We start from the raw sequence: 20,805 nt of genomic DNA on the forward strand, positions 1-20,805 counted from the left end.
TTTGTCGCCGCCAAGTATAGCAGCAATGGCTCTTGTGGCCTTGGCGGAACTAGTGTTGTCGTAGAGGATAGGTACTTCTTCAAATCTTGCAGAGCGGCCTCCGCTTCCAGAGTCCATTTCATTGGACCTGCCTTTTTCAAAATTATGAAAAATAGCAAGGCACGCTCAGCCGATTTGGAGATGAACCTACTTAATGCAGCAATACAGTCGGCAAGGTGGCGCACCTCCTTGACGCGCTTTGGCGCTTCAATCTGCTCAATTGCTTTGATCTTGACAAGATTTGCTTCAATTCTACATTGAGATACAAAGAACCCGAGAAGCTTGCTGGATGGAACGCCAAACACGCACTTCTCGGGGTTGAGCTTCAGATTGATCTTGCACACATTTGCACATGACTGTTCTAAAACTTGTATCAATGTTGCTCTGTCCTTGGTTTTGACCACTATATCATCCATGTATGCTTCCACTTTTCTGTTCAGTTGGGTCTTAAAAACGATCTGGACTGCTCTTGCAAAAGTTGAACCAGCACTTTTCAATCCAAAAGGCACATGTATAAAGCAATACATGCCACATGGAGTGATAAATGCGGTCTTCTCTTTGTATTCCGTAGACATGAAAATCTGATGATACCCAGAATAGGCATCAAGAAACGACAGTAAGTCACAGCCAGCAGTGAAGTCAACAATCTGGTCGATGCGCGGCAAGGGAAAAGGATCTTTTGGACAAGCATTATTGATATCAGTGTAGTCAATACAAAGCCGCCATTTGTTGTTCGCCTTGTGCACTACAACTGGATTGGCCAACCGCGTCAGATGGAGCACTCCTCTGACCAAGCCTGCCGCTTCCAACTGGACTGTTGTTCCAAAGCTTGCTTCCTCACCTTCTGCTTGATGGGCCATGCGTGGGGACAACCAACAAGGTGGTGCTCAATTACTTCCCTGGGAACATAGGGGATGTCAGATGGTGGCCATGCAAACACATCGACATTCGCCCGCAGGAAAGCAATGAGCAAGCTTTCCTATTTGTCCTCCAAGGGTGGAACTTATGGTGAAAGTTTCTCCCGAGACATCCTCCTTGGTGGCGCCTTCTTGGTTTCTGGTGGAGCTGCTTTGGATTTCTTGCTCTTGCCGGCAGAGCTCTCTAGCATGTCCTCGATCGGAGCGCAGCACTCCTAATAGGCGCGCTTGCTGGAGTCCTTGTCAGTCTTCTTCCTCTTTTTTCCCCGGGGAGCTTTGTCGGCAGGAGCAAGTGCCTTGCTGGCAGATGCTGCAACTGCCTCCCAATAGAGTTGATCAGCACAGAACAACACATCCATCTGGTCAGAATGGATGGTGATGACCGCTACTTCTTGAGCTTGCATTGGTTTTCCCTTGAAGAGGAAAGGGTGATGCAGCAAAGTAGAGCTAAGTATTTCCCTCAGTGAAGAACCAAGGTATCAATCCAGTAGGAGGTACGCCCAAGTCTCCAATAGTTGCGCCTACACAAGCAAACAAATACTTGCACCCAACGCGAAAAAGGGGTTGTCAATCCCTTCACGGTTAATTGCAAGGATGAGATCTGATAGAGATAGGTATAGAAGATAAATAAAAAGGCAAAACTAAATGAAATTAAATACATTGCAGTAAGGTATTTTTGTATTTTTTGTTTTGTAGATCTGGAAATAAAATGATGAGAAATAGACCCGGGGGCCATAGTTTTTACTAGAGGCTTCTCTCTTGAAGAAAGCATATGGTGGGTAAACAAATTACTGTTTAGCAATTGATAGAAAAGCGCAAAGTTATAACGATATCTAAGGCAATGATCGTGAATATAGGTATCACGTCCGTGACAAGTAGACCGACTCCTGTCTGCATCTACTACTATTACTCCACACATCGACCGCTATCCAACATGCATCTAGTGTATTAAGTTAACAAGAACGGAGTAACGCCTTAAGCAAGATGACATGATGTAGAGGGATAGACCAATCAATATGGTAAAAAAACATCTTTTTATCATTAATGGCAACAATACAAATACATGCCTCGCTACACCTACTGTCACTAGGCGATGACACCGCAAGATTGAACCAGTACAAAAAAAGACACATCCGTGACATTTTGGGCCGAACGAAATTTTTTTCTGTCATACATATGACACTTCTATGACGATAATTGTGACAAAACCCGGTATCATCATAGATGTGGTGGGCTCCTACTTCTATGACAGAAAATGGGCTTTTCATCCTGGGCGGGCCGGAGACACAGCTGCATGACATTCTTTGGGCCGTCCATGACGGAAAAAACCGTGGTAGAAGCAAGGGGGAGGAAAATTTTGGGGAGTTCCCGGTTACGGTGGGAGGTCGGGGGCCGAGCGATGCGCGTTTCTCTCGTACACGTACGCGCGTGTGTGCGAGGCGTTGGCTCTAACTGAACCCGAGCGAGGCGTTGGGCTCTAACTGAACCCGAGTGATTGCACTGCAGGCTACGCGTTACTGAACCCGAGTGATCGATCGATGGCTGTTAACTGAACCCGATCGAGCGATTCCTTCGCTACTGCTGCTAACTGAAACCGATCGATTGGATGAACAGTGAGCGTTGCGGGGGGGTGGGGGGGGGGGTTGGATGAACAGTGAGCGGTGGCGTTGCCTCTGGATGAACAGGACCCCGTGGTGTGGAGGGCTGGATGAACAGTAGACGGTGGAGGGGTGCCTGTGGAGGGGTGGTTGAACAGGACCCCGTGGTGTGGAGGGCTTGATGAACAGTAGATGGCGGAGGGGTGCCTGTGGACGGGTGGTTGAACAGTAGCCGGTGGAGTAGCGCGCGGTGGAGGCTGGATGAACAGGAGCCCGTGGAGGCTGGAGGAGGTCGACGGTAGCCCGTGGAGGCTGGAGGAGGTCGACGGTGGAGATGAACAGTATCCCGTGGAGTCCCGTTTTGCGGTACGCCACACCCCTCCCGATGAACAGGACGCCCGTTTCGATCGTAGGAGGTCCGTTTCGTCCGTTTTGCGGTACGCCACACCCCTCCCGATCAACAGGACCCCCGTTTCGACCGTAGGAGGTCCGTTTCGTCCGTTTTGCAGTACGCCACACCCCGCCCGATCAACAGGACCCCTGTTTCGACCGTAGAAGGTCCGTTTCCTCCGTTTTGCGGTACGCCAGGCCTCGTTTCCATCGCCTGTTCCGTCCAAGCCCTCCCGATGAACACGACCACGCATTCCGTTCCGACCCAGCCGGTTGGCTCCCACGCGTTCCGTTGCCTCCCGATGAACACGACGAATTTCGTTGCCTCCCCATGAACACGACGCATTTCGTTGCCTCCCCATGAACACGACGCATTCCGTTGCCTCCCCCATGAACACGACGACGACGCTGTTTCTCCTTTCCGACCCAGCCATGTACACGAGCCCTGGCCGTACGTATGCGCGAGTAGGCGTTCGAGACCCCGCCCGTATTTACACTTACGTGGCCGTATTTTCTTTCTTGCACCCTGGCCGTTGTACGTACGTGTACATGCTACGTGCGCGCCTCTACTACGATACGTACACGCCTCTACTACGACACGTGCGCTCCTCTACATCCACCAGTATATATGTACGTACACGTTCGCGACCAGAATGACAACGCTACGTACGCTTCGACCAGGTGGGTCCCGACTGTCAGGCACTTCCTTGCGTGCGAAGATGTAGCTGGTGGGTCCCAGCAGTCAGGGGGCGAATCGTTTTTTTCCCGGACGCACTTCCTTACGTGCGAAGATGTAGCTGGTGGGTCCCAGCAGTCAGGGGGGCGAATCGTTTTTTTTTGCCCGGACGCACTTCCTTGCATGCGAAGATGTAGCTGGTGGGTCCCAGTAGTCAGGGGGAAACGTTTTTTTCACGAAATACGGTGGCCCTTCCGGTGGGGCCCCGCTGTCAGGTGGAGGAATCATTATTTTGCGCGTAATAAGGAGGCACTTCCTTGCTGCGGCCGTGGACCCAGCTGTCAGCCTCTCCACGTACAGTCCACGTCCGATGGAAGTCATTCCTTGACCACGTTGACCACGCCGCGCCGAGAGCACCACGGCGGTGGACGACGGTGAGGACTAGGAAGGGGACGACTCGGAGCCGGGGAAGACGCAGCAGTGGATGCCCACGCGAAGAGGAGTACGAGGGTTCACTGGTTCGGCTGCGGTGTGAGGCTGCTGTCGCCGCATAATAACAGGGGGCGTGGGTGAGTAGAGGGATGGCCTGGCCAGCGGTGAGGTCTCCGCGGCATCACAGCTGGCCACGGGAGGCAGGAGCACGCGGCACGACCGGCGCTGGTTTGGGCGGCTGGAGCAAGAAGACCAGAGGTTGAAGAAGCACTATGGCCATTGGATGAACATCGTACGGTAACAGGAGCTAGAATCGTTCATATTGACTAAGTTGACAAAGCCCTCCGTCCCCGTCAACTTGGTAGGCCCACAAGTCAGCCTCCCACTATGCTGGGTTCCAGCTGGCAGGGGGAGTATTCATTTTTTTGTGCATAATAAGGAGGCATTTCCTTGCGTGCGAAGATAGCTGGTGGGTCCAACATGTTAGCGGGGGGCACGTTATTTTCGCGAAATACAGAGGCCCTTCCGATGAGTCCCAGATGTCAGTTGGAGGAATCATTATTTTGCGCGTAATAAGGAGGCATTTCCTTGTGTGCGGCCGTGAACCCAGCTGTCAGCATCTCCACGCACAGTCTACTTCCGATGGTGTCGTTCGTTGACCATGTTGACCACGCCGCACCGAGCGCATCCAAGGTGGTGGACGACGGCGAGGCCCCGGACAGCAACGAGCCGGAGATGGGAAGACGCGGGAGTAGAGTCGCAGACGGAGAGGTGTACGAGGGTTAACTGGTTCTAGTGCGCTGTAGTTCGGCAGTCGGTGGAGAAGAACAGGAGGTGTGGAGGGTGGAGGGATGGCCTGGCCAACGGTGGAGTAGCGCTTCATAGCGAAGCGTGCTAAGCAGAGCTGCTAGCAGCAGGAGGCGGGAGGTGGTCCCGGCGGTGCTGGAGGAAGAAGACGAGAGGTTGAAGATGGATGCCGGTCGTTGGATGTAAATCCAACGGCTAACATGTCAGAGTCATTTGTTGACTAAATTGACAACGACTTGCATTGGCTTCGACCTATTGGCCCACATTTCAGCTTCCAAAAATGTGGCACGTATTCAACCCAATTTTTAAGAATTTACAGTCGTTTTTTTGCGCGGTAGAATTTACAGTCAATTTGATCTTTTTTTTGAATTACAGCCATTAGCTAGGCTGGGTGAACAAATAATGTAGCGTCCATGCCGCCCATTTATTTTATTTCCTAAAAAATTACAGGCCATTTGCACTTTCTCGAAATACACGATTTTGCTGGGCTGATTCTAATTATAATGTTGGGTTGGGCCAGCAATGTTATCAAAAAATAAAAAGGGGCCGAGCATTTTGTTATAAATATATTTAAATAAGAAGTGATATTATTACATTCGTCCTTAAATCTTACCAAGCTTTTGTACACAATCACTAGGATTTTTGTGCCAAAACAATCCAGGATTTTATTTGTTAAGAAATTATTTTTATAAGTTAATAAGATGTGGGATATTGTTTTCTTACATATGTAAGTATCTATTAAATATATGATGACAATAAAAATAATATATAATAACATATAAAATAATTTAAATATATATAATATAGTTAGAAGGGAAACATAAGTTGGACCTGGCGTTCCTATTCTTATATAGAAAAATAGAACAGACCTCTGCATTTTCTTCAAAAAAATACATAAATTGGGCTACCAAAAATAAAACCTCGGATGGGAGGTCCATAGGCCGGTCGATACATGACGGCCCTAAGAATATAAAAACAGGCCTATGGACCTCCCATCCGAGGTCGTGGGCTGCGCATGTTAAAAATGAAAGCCTAGACGGGGCAGCCCAAAACCACGTCCAACACTTGCCAAAACTTCGTCCCTCGTTTTCTCTGTGTTTCGCACACTCGACATTGTGTGGGCATTTTGACTGTGCATCATATGAAGATGTGCTATGCATGAATGTTGATCAGCATGATGTTAACTGGCTGGTAGTTCCATTTTCGACCATGAATAAAACTTCCAACATGATGTTAACCCTGTTTGAAAAGGCCGTGTTAATATAAATGCTCTGCCTCTGAAAGTAGCAGTTTCTTATCTGAAACTGAACTTGCAGTTTCTTATCTGAAACTGAAACTTGCAGTTTCTTCTCTGAGAATCACATTGTCTGCACTTTTATACTCCTATGAAACTACATTTTTTAAGTGCTAAAAATAGATCTCTAGAATTCATAAAATACTTCATATGCTCAATACTACAAATCTGAAATTCAAAAGACATTCATATCTGAAAGCACTCTCAAAATACACAACACAAAACACAATTCACAACCTGCAAATACTGACAACCCTAAGCTCCTCCTGACAATTCACAACCTGCCCGACTATTGGGCTGGGGGGGCAGCCCCCTCCTATTCCTCGGCGGCAGACAGCCGCCCCGTGAGACGATGTGAACGGCGAGGGAGACGATGGCGGGGAAGCGTCGTCGGGCCAACTGCTTTTCTCCTCTTGCATTTGGGTTCGGTCGACGAAGACTCCACCGGCTCGCTTTGGCAGGACACCCTCACAAACGGCACCCTGTAGATGCTCGATCCTTCAATCTCTGGTGGATGCTCCATCTGGGATCGATACTCCCACCACCGCTCCCTCACGATCGGATTCGGTGAATCTGTTTGCTCCATGGCCCAGAGGAGCAACTCTATGTACTGCGGCGTGACTCCCTCTGGGAGTATCGCCGCCTTTTCGCTCTGTTGCAGATATTTGGCCATGGATGTCACCGTCGCCGCTAGTTGGTCCTTGTTGTCAAACCAAGACTGTATCTCCAACATCCTAGCTAGCTTCACAGGGTCGCCGTCTGCGATCCTCACGTATCGGTTGTACTCCTCCATCAATCTACTTCTCCACAGCACCTTCACTCGCCGGCGGTGGTTTTTGAATGGAAGAGGAGAGGAGCAGCGATGGTTTTGGATTAGAACGGGAGAGGAGCGACGCTGGTTTTGGGCTGGAAGAGGAGAGGAGGGGCGGTGGTTTTGAAATGGAGGAGGAAAGGAGCGGCGCTGCATTTAGATTGGAACAGGAGAGGAGCGGCGGTGGTTTAAGAGGAGAAGAGCGGAAGAGCGGCGCTGGTCTTGGAAGTATTTTTTGTTGTTGTTTTGCGTATTTTGGGTCAAAGTTTGACCACATACTGTATTTGACAAGCAAAATGTGAATGCATGTCACCAAAAATTGTATCGTTTGGTTCGTATCTGAATGTACTTTCAAATTATATTATTTTTGCAACGTATAACATATGTTTTATGTGCGAAAATCATGGTCAATTATGACCCAGAATAAAAGGGAGACTACTTAATGTGGGGTCGCTTTCTTAATTGAAGGGTAAATTGGATTTGATTTTGATCCAGTCATAGCGCGCCGGCCCTCTCGTCCAATCCTAAATCGCTGCCGCACGCTCCTCTCCCTCTTCTCCATTGCAAAACCACCTCCTCTCCTCTCCATCATCTCCATTCCAAAACCACCGTCTCGCCTCTCCCTCTTCTAATCTTCTCCATTGCAAAACCACCTCCTTTCCTCTCCATCATCTCCATTCCAAAACCACCGTCTCGCCTCTCCCTCTTCTGATCTTCTCCATTGCAAAACCACCTCCTCTCCTCTCCATCATCTCCATTCCAAAACCACCGTCTCACCTCTCCCTCTTCTCTATTGCAAGACCACCGTCTCTCCTCCCATCTTCCAAAGCTAGCACCGGACCACTCAGAAGGACATCTATGGAGAGGATGCAGCAGCGAATCAGGTAGATCGCCGGCGGTGACCAGGCAATGTTAGCCAGGTTGAAGGAGATCCTTAGTTGGTTTGACAATGAGTGGGAGATTTCGAGGACGGTGCGGGCCATGTGGCAATGTATGCAAAAGAGCGAGACGGCGGCGATGAGGGCGGCGATGTACATGTACTCCTCGGCGGCAGTCACGCCGCAGTCCTCCGAGTTCATCGAGTATCTCCTCTGGGCGATGGAGCAGATAGATTCGCCCGAGGCGACTGTCAGGCGGAGGTGGTGGGCGTACAGGTCGAAGGTCGAGCACCCAGAGGATAACGAATCGATCGAGTATGGTGTGCCATTCGTGAGGGTGCAGAGCCAGCCGGAGCGACAGGAGTATTCATTCTCCCACCGCAAGAGGAGGCCAGATGGCGCGACGTCGCTTCCCTGCCGTTCTCCACGGTTCCCTCGACGCTCGCCTCGTTTAAACGGTGGCGGTAGGGTTTAAGGTAAGCTTCGCACTAACCTAATCTTCCACCTGCTCATGCTTAAAATCAGTGTGACAGCTAATGAAAATCATGCTTACAATCAGTCTCCGAGTACTACGCCAATCACCCTAAAATAGCTCTGGACCTTTGGGTCAAAGTTGTGACACAGTGTACAAATAAATAAAAATAGATTGGTGCTTCTTTCAGAAAAGAGTACTCCCTAGAAAACTGCCAATATAAGCTACTAGTATTTGGTTAGATGATTTGCTGCCGAGAAAGATCCGTCCACAGAGAGCGCCACACATCCCACTGGTGGTGGTGGATGCCAATGCGTGCATGCAGCATGGTTGGTGTCGGTAATTTTTACTTGGCACACCTCGCACTCTGCATATATGCCGGTTCCATACGTACATTTGTGCAGTTCCACCAAAATGCAGCTGAATAACCCTGTTTGCACAGATAATGAAAAAGCATGATTACATTATAGTGGCACTAGTTGATGAAACACAAAAAATAAATAGAAGAAAATATTGCGATAGTATCATAGTATGCCATGCTGCGAGGGCGAGATGGGCCCTGCGACGCCTCATACGGTACGCCTCATACTGGACATCGTCCCAAGTCTCCCAGATACACCTTCTGCCAGTGATGAACATCAGTGTACAGCGGTATTACAAGGAGGTGCCTTGAGACATTCAAATCTCTATTTTTGTACATATCAACTAAAATTAAGCACCCCAGTTTGCAGAAACGCTTAAACATTAACAATGGGACTAGTTGATAAAACATACGTTAACAAAGAGAAGCACTTTCTTTATCTACATTGGAAATGAAATGATAGAGATGACACTCACTCTATTTTAACTGTATTATTACTTCATTTTATCAGTGACACTAGGGTCGAGCAGGTGGCAAACGAGGTGTACCGTGCATCGCAAGGATGGAGGCCGGGGGTGCTTAGACTGGGATGCTGAAGCTGGCTCTTTCAGTCACCAACATGGATGATTCAATTCATGGGACCTTTTGGTGCAGTTCACTTAAAATGAAGCAATGTCCCGTGAGCTAGCAGCTTCTTCTTCAATTTTTTTAAGAAAAGGGCTCCAGCCCCGGTTCCATTTCCATCAGAAAACGAAACCCACAGAGATTGTTCTTCATTAGTTGCAATAAAATTGAGCAACATCAAGGTTGGTTGTGAAGCTCCTGGAATGCTCAACTATAATTTGGATATCATTTGTGCAGTTCAACTAAGATCGAGCGTGAAATGTATATCTCTGTTTGCACAAAAAAGGTGGAAAGGAGGGTGACTAACAAGTGATGAAACATGCATCAAATGAAAAGAAACATGTTCCTTATCTGAATGGCAATCCTACAAGGACAGTAGCAATTTCTAAAGCACTGGCATTGCTAGATATTAGTGTGGGCATTAGGATTAACTATGACAACCGTTAAATACGACATTACTTTGGGCACGGGAGAGTAGGCGGACCAGGACAGTTGCATTTATAACGAAAAGAATCAACTTAAATAAATGGGAAATTTTAGCAGGACATGTAAAAAAGTGCCATTGATTCATATTACTGGAGGCATTACATTGAAAACAACTTTGGTTGAACGTGTCCTTACTTTTAACAGTGCGACTGCTACATTTTACAAGTGGCATTACATAAGAGTGGCTCGGGGCAACAAACATCAGAACAGGATATCTGGGTTGGTCCCATTTTTGTTCGGTATAGCCACCTTATACTGTGTGAGGCTAGCAAATCTAGTGCTGGACTTACTCTGTTAACTTGTCCCCCAGTCCCCACTTTCTTTCCTTTTTCAACCAATAGATCGGGTTTATATTGAGTTTGTACTGCGTTTCCCTTTATTTCCCTATTAGACCTAGAGACCAGTTGGATAGCCAGTCTCTGCTACTTTTCGCCCCCATTATTTCCTCTTTCGGCCAAGTCCTAGATTCAGGTAACAAATCCTCCCCCACCCCCACCCCCTTTCTTCCTTGTTTGAACCAAGTAGTACTAGATTCGAGTGCATGAACTAGTTTTACCACTTAAACGTAAAAAAATTAGGTGGTTTCCGAACAGCCGATCGATCCTATCTACGAGGGGGCCTGAGAAATAGTAAAAGATACAAATGCAGCAACGTCAGGAGCTCGGGAAGTAGAGCAAGGCCGGTTTCGAAGGAAGTTATACCTGATGGTCGCCGGGATGTCGCTAGGTGGGCGGCGGGAGGCCGGATCTGCCCACACTACGGCAGCGAGGAAGAAGGGGTCGGAGGCCCTCCCTCGCCAGCGGTGCTTGGGAGAGAACGGCAAGGCAGGCTGATTGGGACGCGCCCAGCAGTGGGTAAGAGCCGTTGCAAAGGACGACCGCGTGAACGTTGCACCTTCTCACCTTCCCCGGCGGAGAGGATCCGGCTGGATCTGTGACCAGCGGTGAGCAGAGAGAGAGAGTGTGTGGCCACCGCTGTCGTGTGTAGATCTGGAGAGGCCGAGACAGTGCGAAAAGAGCAACAGTAGCAAGCAAGCGCGGAGGCTCCTGCCTATATAGTGGAGTAGTACTAGTTTTCTTTTGTCTACCGGAGCCGGCTTGACCTCGACAATGACTGTCGAGAAGTCTTCATGCACGTGGCCCGGAGGCGCAGTTGTCGTCATTTTGATCTGAAGCGCCGAATTATAACATATAACACGAAAAAATGCCACATGACAAGAAATTATAACCTCACTGCCTAAAGGAGACAACATGAATCCCGACGGACAAACTAGACGAGGAACAAAGCTCAAATTAAAGATAAACTCGTAGAAAAGGGGTCCGTCGATAGATGTCCTAATTTACATAGCCGGCTTGACCTAGATGGCAGCCGAGTAGTCACTGTTCGTGCATGTGCCCCCAATGACTAGCCCAACTCAGTTGTCGCTGTTTAACCCTCGTAGTGATCCGAAGCACATGACACCTAATTTTGCGAGATGACAAGAAACCTTTTTTTTAGATTTCTCACCACAACTACAGCCATGTACAACACAACCTGCACGATATGTACACGATAGCCAATCCAGGCGTGTCTGCTGGAGTCTGGTCACATGCATGGACGAACTGATCTTCCGTGTCTTGCGGGGATCGTCCAGGCACCAATGTAGTACAACACTTCTCTAGTACTATCGCTCGTCTCCCTCTTCTATTAAGTCACCCGACTTGCGGGGCCGGGGAGTGTGCCTATGGTCGGTTCTCAATTGCCGTCCCACATGTGTGTGCAAACGCAATATGACGCGCGTTCCATTCGGAGAGCAGCGTGCTAGACCGACCGACCGTCTGGGATGCGACGCGAACGCGACGGGCGTGCTGTATACTCCGTACATGTGTACCGCCGTTTTCTAGACGCTTTGCTCCATGGCGCGGGCGCAATCCATGGATACAAAATTAGTATACTGTATACTATTTAAAAGTCGAGGGCGGGGCTTTTCCTGCGCGGTAGGCGGCGGGGCAGTTCCGCCTAGTCTGTTCGACAGAGACGCAAGAAGACGAGGGAGTAGGCTGCTGCAAACGTAGGGCTGTGTGATTTGACAGTGAGTTACTGCTGGACAGGTGGGGCCCGTGATTTGACATGCCATTATCATTTTAACTGCGGCGCTACGACCGGCGTGAGTCTCCCGATTCCTGACCACCTCCATACAGGTGCCTCTCCCAATGCTCCACCATGTAGTAGAGGCGGGCTCTTGCATGAGAGCCCACTTCTCCACTTTTTCCTTGCCTCTCTTTCCTCCACATATGCAAAAATGCCATGTAAAGCGCGCTATTGTACTTACTTTTACTTGCTCCTACAGGTGCTTAAGCTTGCCACATAGGCATAAAGTCTGATGTGGCAAGTTAATCAAGAAGAGAGAGACTAGTTTGGTGACCCAAGGACGAAATGGTGCTAAGCGCGTGTACCTAGGTGAAAAGACAATTTTGAGTCTACAGCTAATTAAATGAAGCAAACTTAGCAACACCATTTCATTGGAAGAGGTCACTCCTTGGCAAATGCAATAAATACTAGTACTCCTTGTGTCCCATAATATAAGAACGATTAGTCCTCTCTCTACGCATTTAACTCCTCTCCTTTAACACAGGCGAGTTCTGGATTGGAGGGTTTGGAGGATAATAAATGCTCATTAACTTGATTTTAGCCTTTTAAGTATTTGGATCCAACCATGGGTGAGGCTAGCATGTTTTAGTCCCACTAGTTTTAGTCATGGGACTAAAACGTATCCAAGCACCCTCTTAGTTTTATTTGAGGGGTGGGTTGTGCTGGACACCATTATTGTGACTAGCCTTTTTAATAGTACTATATGCATAATTTGGCGACGAGCGCTCTCTATATGTACCACCTTTTTTTAATTTCAAGTTTTGCTCCATGGCGCAATCCATCGATACTACTGCTGTACAAAAGTATACATTTTTTAAAAGGCTAGAGGGCGGGGCAGTCTAGCTTGGTCGGTTTCACGAGAGGCGAGGGCCTTTGTGATTTGATGGCTCATTACTGCTGGAAGGCGGGGCCTTGTGATTTGACTGCTCGTATAAATGCGCCGACGACCTGATCGAGGAGGAGCAAAGAACCGTGCGGTATACTCAAGTTTTCCACTGGAGTAGTACTGCGACGGAGGAGCACGAAACACGGCAGCCCAGTGCCATATGACAATAAAAAATGATCTAGTCATCTCATTGTTAGCATTGTTCTATTCATTCCCTAAAAAAACCATTGTTCTATTCATGCCTCGCAGAGAACGTGACACGTGCGGCGAAACACCCGAAGCAAAAGATGAAACACAGGAGCAAAAGAAGAAGGAAGATTATCACCCAAAATGATCTAATTCGCCGCGGAGTCGTAACTGCTTCTTCATCGCCTCCACGACCTCCATCTCCTTGCGCGTCTCCTCCGCCATCTTCTTCATTCTGTCCATGACGCGGGATTTCTCGACGCGAGCCTTCATCATCTATTCCACGGCCGCATTACGTACCTTGACAGCAGTCGGGTGCTCGATGCGGAGCTTCGCCAACTCCTCCTTCTGTTCCATGACGAGGGCCTGCAGCATCTTCATCGAGGAACTACTATTCTCATGCATCTTCTTCCAGCCGGCGTTCTTCTCCTTCAACAAGTCGATCTCGTGGCAGAGCTTCGCCTTGTCCTCCTGAAGTCGTAGGATTTCGCCGGTCGCCTTCTTCTCTGAGGCAATGCTCTTCTTCAGCAGCATCACCAAGCCGGCGGTCAACTCCCCCTGCTTATTGAGCTCAGCGGGCATGTCGTCGAGGCTCTCCTTCAGCAACTCCATCAAGCCTTGGATGAACTCCTTCTGCTTATTGAGCTGATCGGGCATGCCGTCGAGGGATAACGACTCCAGCTCCGCCGGCTCGGCATGTTCGCCTCCGCGGCTAGGGCGCTCCTGGGAGCCATCGCCTGCCCGTGAGAGATCTTTTGAGGTCCCTGCGTGGCGGCGAGCCCTCTCTTTTTTCCGCAGCCTTGGTTGTCGCTCCCTTGTTACGAGTAGTTCTCGACCTAGAGCTCTGCTCACCGGCCATGGCAACGACGGACGAGGAAGAAGCACTTATGAGGAGGAAAGGTAGAGTAATTTTCGGTTAGGTAGTTCCCCTTTTTATAACCTAAGTACTAACACTAGTACTAATACCTGCATAGTGGGAACACGTTCAGGTTTGGTACGTACTAGTAGGTGTGAGCAGGCTTTCGAATGTGATGGGAACAAGGTAAAGATTAATTGATGGTTTTGGTTTCGAGGCCCCAAACGGCTCCCGATGAGTTTAGCGGAACATAAATTTCAAGTACAACACTGCTCAAATGCGTAAATATTATGTTACTTTCAAAACTTGGCACAAAATACGAAGGAGACCAATGGAAGTACTACTAGCAACCCACGATTTAACTACTCGCATGCGCTCAGTGGAGTAATAATGTCTTTCTTCCGCCCTCACGTCCACTCAATTTGCATGCGCTGTATTAATTGACCATCAATGAAGTGAACGACTTTACACGCGTCAAATTATCACATGGGGTGGATCTTGGTACAAAATTGCGTCCACCTGTGTACCCGCGTGTGCGTGCGAGGGAATGAGTGCGTGCGTGGCGTGCGTGCACATCTTCGCTTCATGCATGTACCGCCAGTATGGCTCAGGGAGGACGAGTACATTCTTCTGGAACCAGCAGCACGTCACTGTGATCAATCCACGCAAGGAGGTCGCGACAACGCCTCCACATGTGCCACGTGGCTTCATGAACTGTAAGAGAGACACTGTGTAGCATGCCATTGGTATTCTAATTTACGTGTTTTGCACATACTCGAAGTACTAGTAAGGTACACGTGCATTGCACGCATCAGATTTTGCAACCAAATTATGAATAAATACCACACTATAGCATGTAAGCTCTGAGTCATATATGCCTGATGTAGCCCTTCGTTTAATTCTTATAGTTCATCTCATTCAAAATCAATTAGTTTTTATAAAAAAGCTAAGAACGCGGGAATAGGAAAAACATGGGATTATATTGGAATGTCGTCTTGAATCCTACATGATTGTACGAGTGTTTGATTGTGCATAGAAAAAACACAGAATTCTTTCAAAGAGGTTTGAGTGGATGGGATGTTTCCTATGAAATCTAGTGCAAATGAATCATATGGAAAAATTCCTATGGTTTACAATCCTACGAATCAAACAACCAAGATAGGAAAATTTCCTAATGATTAGAATCCTCCAAAATTCCTTTGAGAATCCTTTGAATCAAAGAAGCCCTTAATCTATTTTATGTTTCATGGAATTGTGCGTTGTAAAGCATAAAGTAAAAACAAATAATGACAATTCAACTAGAAAAAAAGTTTGGGCAGTTATGATACGGAAGATTCTAGAACAAAAGAGAACCACTGTTGTTTTCAGGTTTGTGCATTATGCTTAAGTTCAACCATGGAGTCTGCTAGATTGTACATGTGGCAAAATCCGGTGGGGGGCTAGAAGATGGTGCGAGGGGCCGAGGGGAGGGAGACTATGAAGGAATGCACAAGTGCGAGATCGATATTTAGAGAGAGGGGGCGAACACGTGCGCTGTTGCGCGCAGTGGCGGAGCTATGAAAAATAAATGAGCTAGGGGGCCAAGCATTGCTAATCCTTTACGAGGAGGGTCAATTCATGAACTTAAACCATTTTTAGCAGCAATTGTCTAATGATCACATTCATATTAGCCTCGATATATAGTGATGTTAGGGGGGAGGGGGCAGGGCCCTTACTGACCCTTGTCTTCGCCATTGTGCACGCGTCTTATAGATGAAGCGGAAGGCATGGACGATGAGAGAGGGACGTTGGATATATAATTAATGTGGGTGTATTAGCTATATATGTTAATCCTATATAGAGAGGTATAGATTGATCGATATGGACGTGGGAAAGAGGGTGAGACCTCACTGGATATATCGATTGATCGGTTTGTGTGGAAAACTATGAAAGACCTACCTATATACACACATACATAGAGGAACATCGATCGTTGCACATGCACGCGTGAGAGATAAAGAATGCCCGATATGATGGAGAGGGGGATGTGTGTGGGTGTGTGCCTTCATGGGAGACCGACCTGAAGAAAAAGATTGCATGCGTGCGATGGATAATGCCGACTGGTAGTGTGTGTGCATGCATGCACGAGAGAAAGTTAGTGGTACAATTATAAAGAGAAGACTACTGTGTGGGTGTAAAAAGAATAGGTGAGATCATAATCAATGTAAAGTTGAATTCAAATATTTGAATAAGAGATCCTGATGTTTGAAACCCATGCATGCATGAATATAACGGAGATCTGCGCGGTGTGGTTTGGAAACGAGCATGTTGTAATGTATACACATTGAACAAGGTCAAACTGATTTGAATTTGAGATACCGATGGTAGACATCATTTGGCCACGTCGCATCCGTGCATGGACACACTATTCTAATTGGAGATGATGGGCGGCTTTCGCATCACATATCTATATCTATACCCCTATATATATATTATATTTTATATATTTTATATATTGTGTGCGGGTAACTTTAACTTTGAAAGATGGTCGTTGGATGAGGCGAATCCGATGGTCCAAAGATGGCAAATTTGAGCACTACTCGCCGTTGGATATCATCTAGATTTCGCCAGATTTCGCCACATGTATAATCTAGAAGACTCCATGGTTGAACTTAAGCATAATGCACAAACATCAAAACACAAGCACTTCTTATTTGTTCTAGAATCTTCCGTATCAGAATTGCCCAAATGTTTTTCTACATGATTTGCCATTATTTGTTTTTTCCTTTATGTCTTACGACGCACAATTCCATGAATCTTAAAATAGATTAGCTTTCTTATAAAAACTAGATGATTTTGAATGAAATGAACTATAAGAATTAAACGAACATCTACATCATGCATATATGACTCAAAGCTTGCATGCTATAATGTGGTATTTATTCATAATTTGGTTGCCAAATCTCATGCGTGCAATGCACGTGTACCTTACTCTAGTCTAAATGGTGTTTGTGTGTGTGTTGTGCATGTTGAGGTGCAAATTGTATTTTTTTGGTACACGTTAAGCTTGTTCTTCTGAAATTTCAAGCCGCGCCTTGTTTGTTATGCCAAAAATTCAAGCTAGCGTCTCTGTCTATCGTGCTGCGAAACTCCCGCCTCTTCAACCCGCGCCTTGTTAGCTCGAAATATTTAAGATATATCTTTGTCTCGTTGTGCTCCGATAACTCCCTCCATCTCAACCTGCGCCTTGCTATTCCGAAATTACAACGCGCGCGAGAACTCCCACCTCCTGTGAAATCCCGACACGCGAAATGCCCGTGGTACCCCTGAACCGAAAGAACCGCCTCAAATCGGTGGGGGTACTTTCGTAACTTACCCCACATTTCGGACAACCGCGTCTCTAAGCCATGGTTCCCCACTGCCATCCCATCCGCTCACCCATTCGTACACCGAGGCCGCGAAAACCCGCGACGAAACCCCACACCCTGCTCCGTCCGCCACCCAGCCGGAGCATCTTCCCCGATGACGTCGTCCACAGCAACACCTCGACGTCCCTCATCCATCGTACCGGATGAGGATCCGTCGTGGATCTCATTGTCTCGCCGGTTCAGCCACCCCGTCCTCCACCTCCAAGGAGCTGCCCCGACGTTCCCCTCGTCTTTCGCGCCACCTCCATTCCCACACCGCCGTCTTCACCTGCACCACCGGAAGAGCATCATCATCACCATTTCCTCAGATGAAGCTGCGGCCTAATCGGCGCCACCAAAGAGGTTGTAAACTAATCGCCGCATTTTCTTCTTGATTCGATCTCACGGTGCTGCCGGCGCTCGGTCCCGAGCCGACACGGCGCGGCTCCATCCATGGCGGCGTCGCCGGCCACTTCCTCGGCGGCGACGTCCACATCAGTAGGAGCTGCTGCTGCTTTAGCTCGCGCTGCTGCTCTGCTCTTGCTCTCGGTCCCCTGCCTGGTCTGCTCTTGCTATTGCTCTTGCTCGCGCTGCTGCTCTCGCTCTTGCTCTTGCTTGCGATGCTGCTCTGATTTAGCTACACTTCAATCGACTGAATCGACTTTTGGGTCAGTCGATTTTCAGGGGGTGGGGGGGCTCGCCGGGGTGAAGGAAGAACCAGCCGCAGCGGGGAGGGGGGCTCGCCGGAGAGGTACCCCACTATCTATCTTAGGGTTCAGGATGGGGGCGGTGGTCGCCGGTGGTGGCGGGGCGTTGGCGGGGCGGTGGCGTGGGGATCGCTGGAGAAAAAGCTCGGCACGGGGGGCCTAGAGGGATGGTCGGGGCAGCGGCGGAGCGGCGGTGGGGAGTGTTTTCGGGGCGGGCGGGGCGGCGCACCGCCGGCCGCGGGCGGCGGGGGGCTGCTGTTTGGCCGGTGGTGGCTGCCGGCTCAGGGGGGTGGCGGTTGAAGATGAACTGCAGGCCCTTGATTTCGTATCCAACGGCTGCAAAATCGACTGACCAGAGATGAAAAGTCAGTCGACCGACGTGTAGCCTCACCTTGCTAGTGCGTTCAGTTTTGACAGCAAAATTCAGTTTTGACAGCAAAATTCAGTTTCGACAGTTAAGTTCAGTTTCGACAGTTAAGTTCAGTTTCGACAGTTAAATTCAATCTCGGCAGTTAAGTTCAGAGATGAGCGGCTGATGTATTTTACATCTAGCACTTTGTGGTTATGTATTTTACGTCATGTATTGGAGATGCTATTAGAATTCCACTCAGGTTAACGTTGTTCGTTGTCTCTCTTGTCCTCCTTCAGCCTCGGCGTCGTACAACTCACCGGAGCTGCTCCAACGACGAAACCCTCCATCACAGCGGAGCAGTACCTCGGGCTCCATCTCCAGACGCCTAAGATCTTCTTCCCCTCCTCCGACAGCCAAGTCAGCCGGAACATCCTCACCGGCCAACCCAATCACGCTGAGATCGACATGGCTTCGCCAAAGAGGTTGTACACTTGTTGCATCTCTTTTTTACTCTACATGTTATATATATTGTCCACTGAGGACTCGTAGTAATGGGAAATACAATTATTTTATCCTACTATATGACAAGCAGTGAGGTACCAGGCAACTTAGCTATCCGTGATGGACTCTCTTGAAAGCCATCATTATTTATCTCTGCACGTTTGAGCTGTGCATTTGTCGATGGGCCTGGGAGTTGAGCTAGTATGGCAGTGGCCTGGGTCCAAAGTAATAGAAGTAGCACAAAAACATTTTTTTAGTGTAGGATTTTCCTTGCTCAAGCCTACCTACTAGAATCGCCAGTGCTTGAAAGGAAAAGTGAATGAAAAACATCGGAATTGGAAAGTTTCCTATGGTACTACTTTTCATGAATTTGGTGCAAAGGAATGGAGCAAAGGAAAACTGTAGGATTTGTTCCTTTAGTGTCTCCTTGAAAGAAAAACCGTAGGGATTCTAATTTCCACTTCTCCTCCTTTTCATATTCCTATTCATCAAGCACAAGACTAAGGGATAGTAGCATAATAGAATTATAACCGTACATTTTCTTGTGGTTTGACTTCATCTCATCATGCTTTTTTGCATCCTGTGATCTTCCAATTGTTGTGAATCAAACACCCAGATTGGCAGAAATCCTGTGTTTTTAAATTCTCTGTTTTGCACGTGCATTCCTATCCTATTCCTGTCTATTTCCTATCCCTGCATTGTTAGAATCCTCAAATTCAAACAAGCCCTTACTCAATTACTTCTGTTATAGATATGTGTCAAAGAAAACCTTGTGTGGTTTGTCCTGCTCCTGCTCCTGCTCCACCCCAGCTCAGCTGCTCCAACGACGGAAGGGTTCACCACAGCAGGGATCCGCTCTCCAGACTGTCTTTCGCCGCCTCAGATCTTCTTCCCCGCCGCCGGCAGCCACGACAACTACATTACCATCATCAACTGAGCAGATGACCTTGAGGACTACACGGGTCCGCAAGAGAGTTCGCACTCTTCCGTGTCTGCTTACGTTATGCGTCGCTTAATATGATGACATGCTACATTATCGTCGTGTTCACCTATTAGACTCTGAGTCAGGTCCAAACTAATGCTGAAACTTGAGTTTTTAAATGGTTGTGGGGTACATATTGGGGCAGCAATCAGTACTATCTGTCTACTATCTGGTTAACCTCCGGTGTCTACTATGAGTTTCATGTTGGGTGCAAACAAACATTAAAGGAGCCATTATCTGTATTTTTTAACTAAAGCTATTATCTGCCTGCTATCATTGGTTTTGGGTCGATCCACAGTTTGCTACCATCACTCTGGATTTGTGCATGCACTCCTTACATAATCTCACTATGTTTTATTCCTATGCATGCCAGTTATTGTACACAATGGAACTGATCATGTAGAGCAAAAGAGACGAGCCTTGCGTGGCAATAAAATTTCATGCAGACGTCGTTCCATGGTGGGCGCAAAGGTAGCCCCCCTCCACCCATTTCGGACGTAATCAAGAGGAAGATAACTGTTCTGAGGGGGATTCAGAAGGAGAAGACCACTCCTATTTACCCCATGAGGTCTTCGCTCTAACTTGGCATGCTGATGTTGGTAATATCATGCATATGGTGCCTTGCATTGCTTACTGTATACATTAAAGATGTCATCTGCTTAGTTTAGACATGCTTTGTGTCAATGCCATCTGTTTAGTTTCTTTATCGTATATGTGAATCATGCAATGCCATCTTGTCTAGCCAGCATCATATATGTGAATTTTGCAATGCCACCCTGGTTAGCCAGTCATCTTATATGTGAATTATATCATGCCATCATTTTTTTATTACGTGTTAAATTTGTCAACAATTTTAGTACATTCAATTACTCTTCCTGTGCATCAGCCATTCGGCACGGTCATGGAAAAATTTGGAGTGGAAACAAGGTCTTCAGAGCAGACAATGCTATCTGACGAAGCGCATGTCTTGCTGGTTACCGATAGCTCCTCAGAGGAGGATTCAGAGACAGATGACCAGTCATATCCCCCCCCCC

The sequence above is a fragment of the Aegilops tauschii genome, chromosome 2 (genome assembly GCF_002575655.3).
Source record: "Aegilops tauschii subsp. strangulata cultivar AL8/78 chromosome 2, Aet v6.0, whole genome shotgun sequence".
NCBI lineage: Eukaryota > Viridiplantae > Streptophyta > Magnoliopsida > Poales > Poaceae > Aegilops > Aegilops tauschii.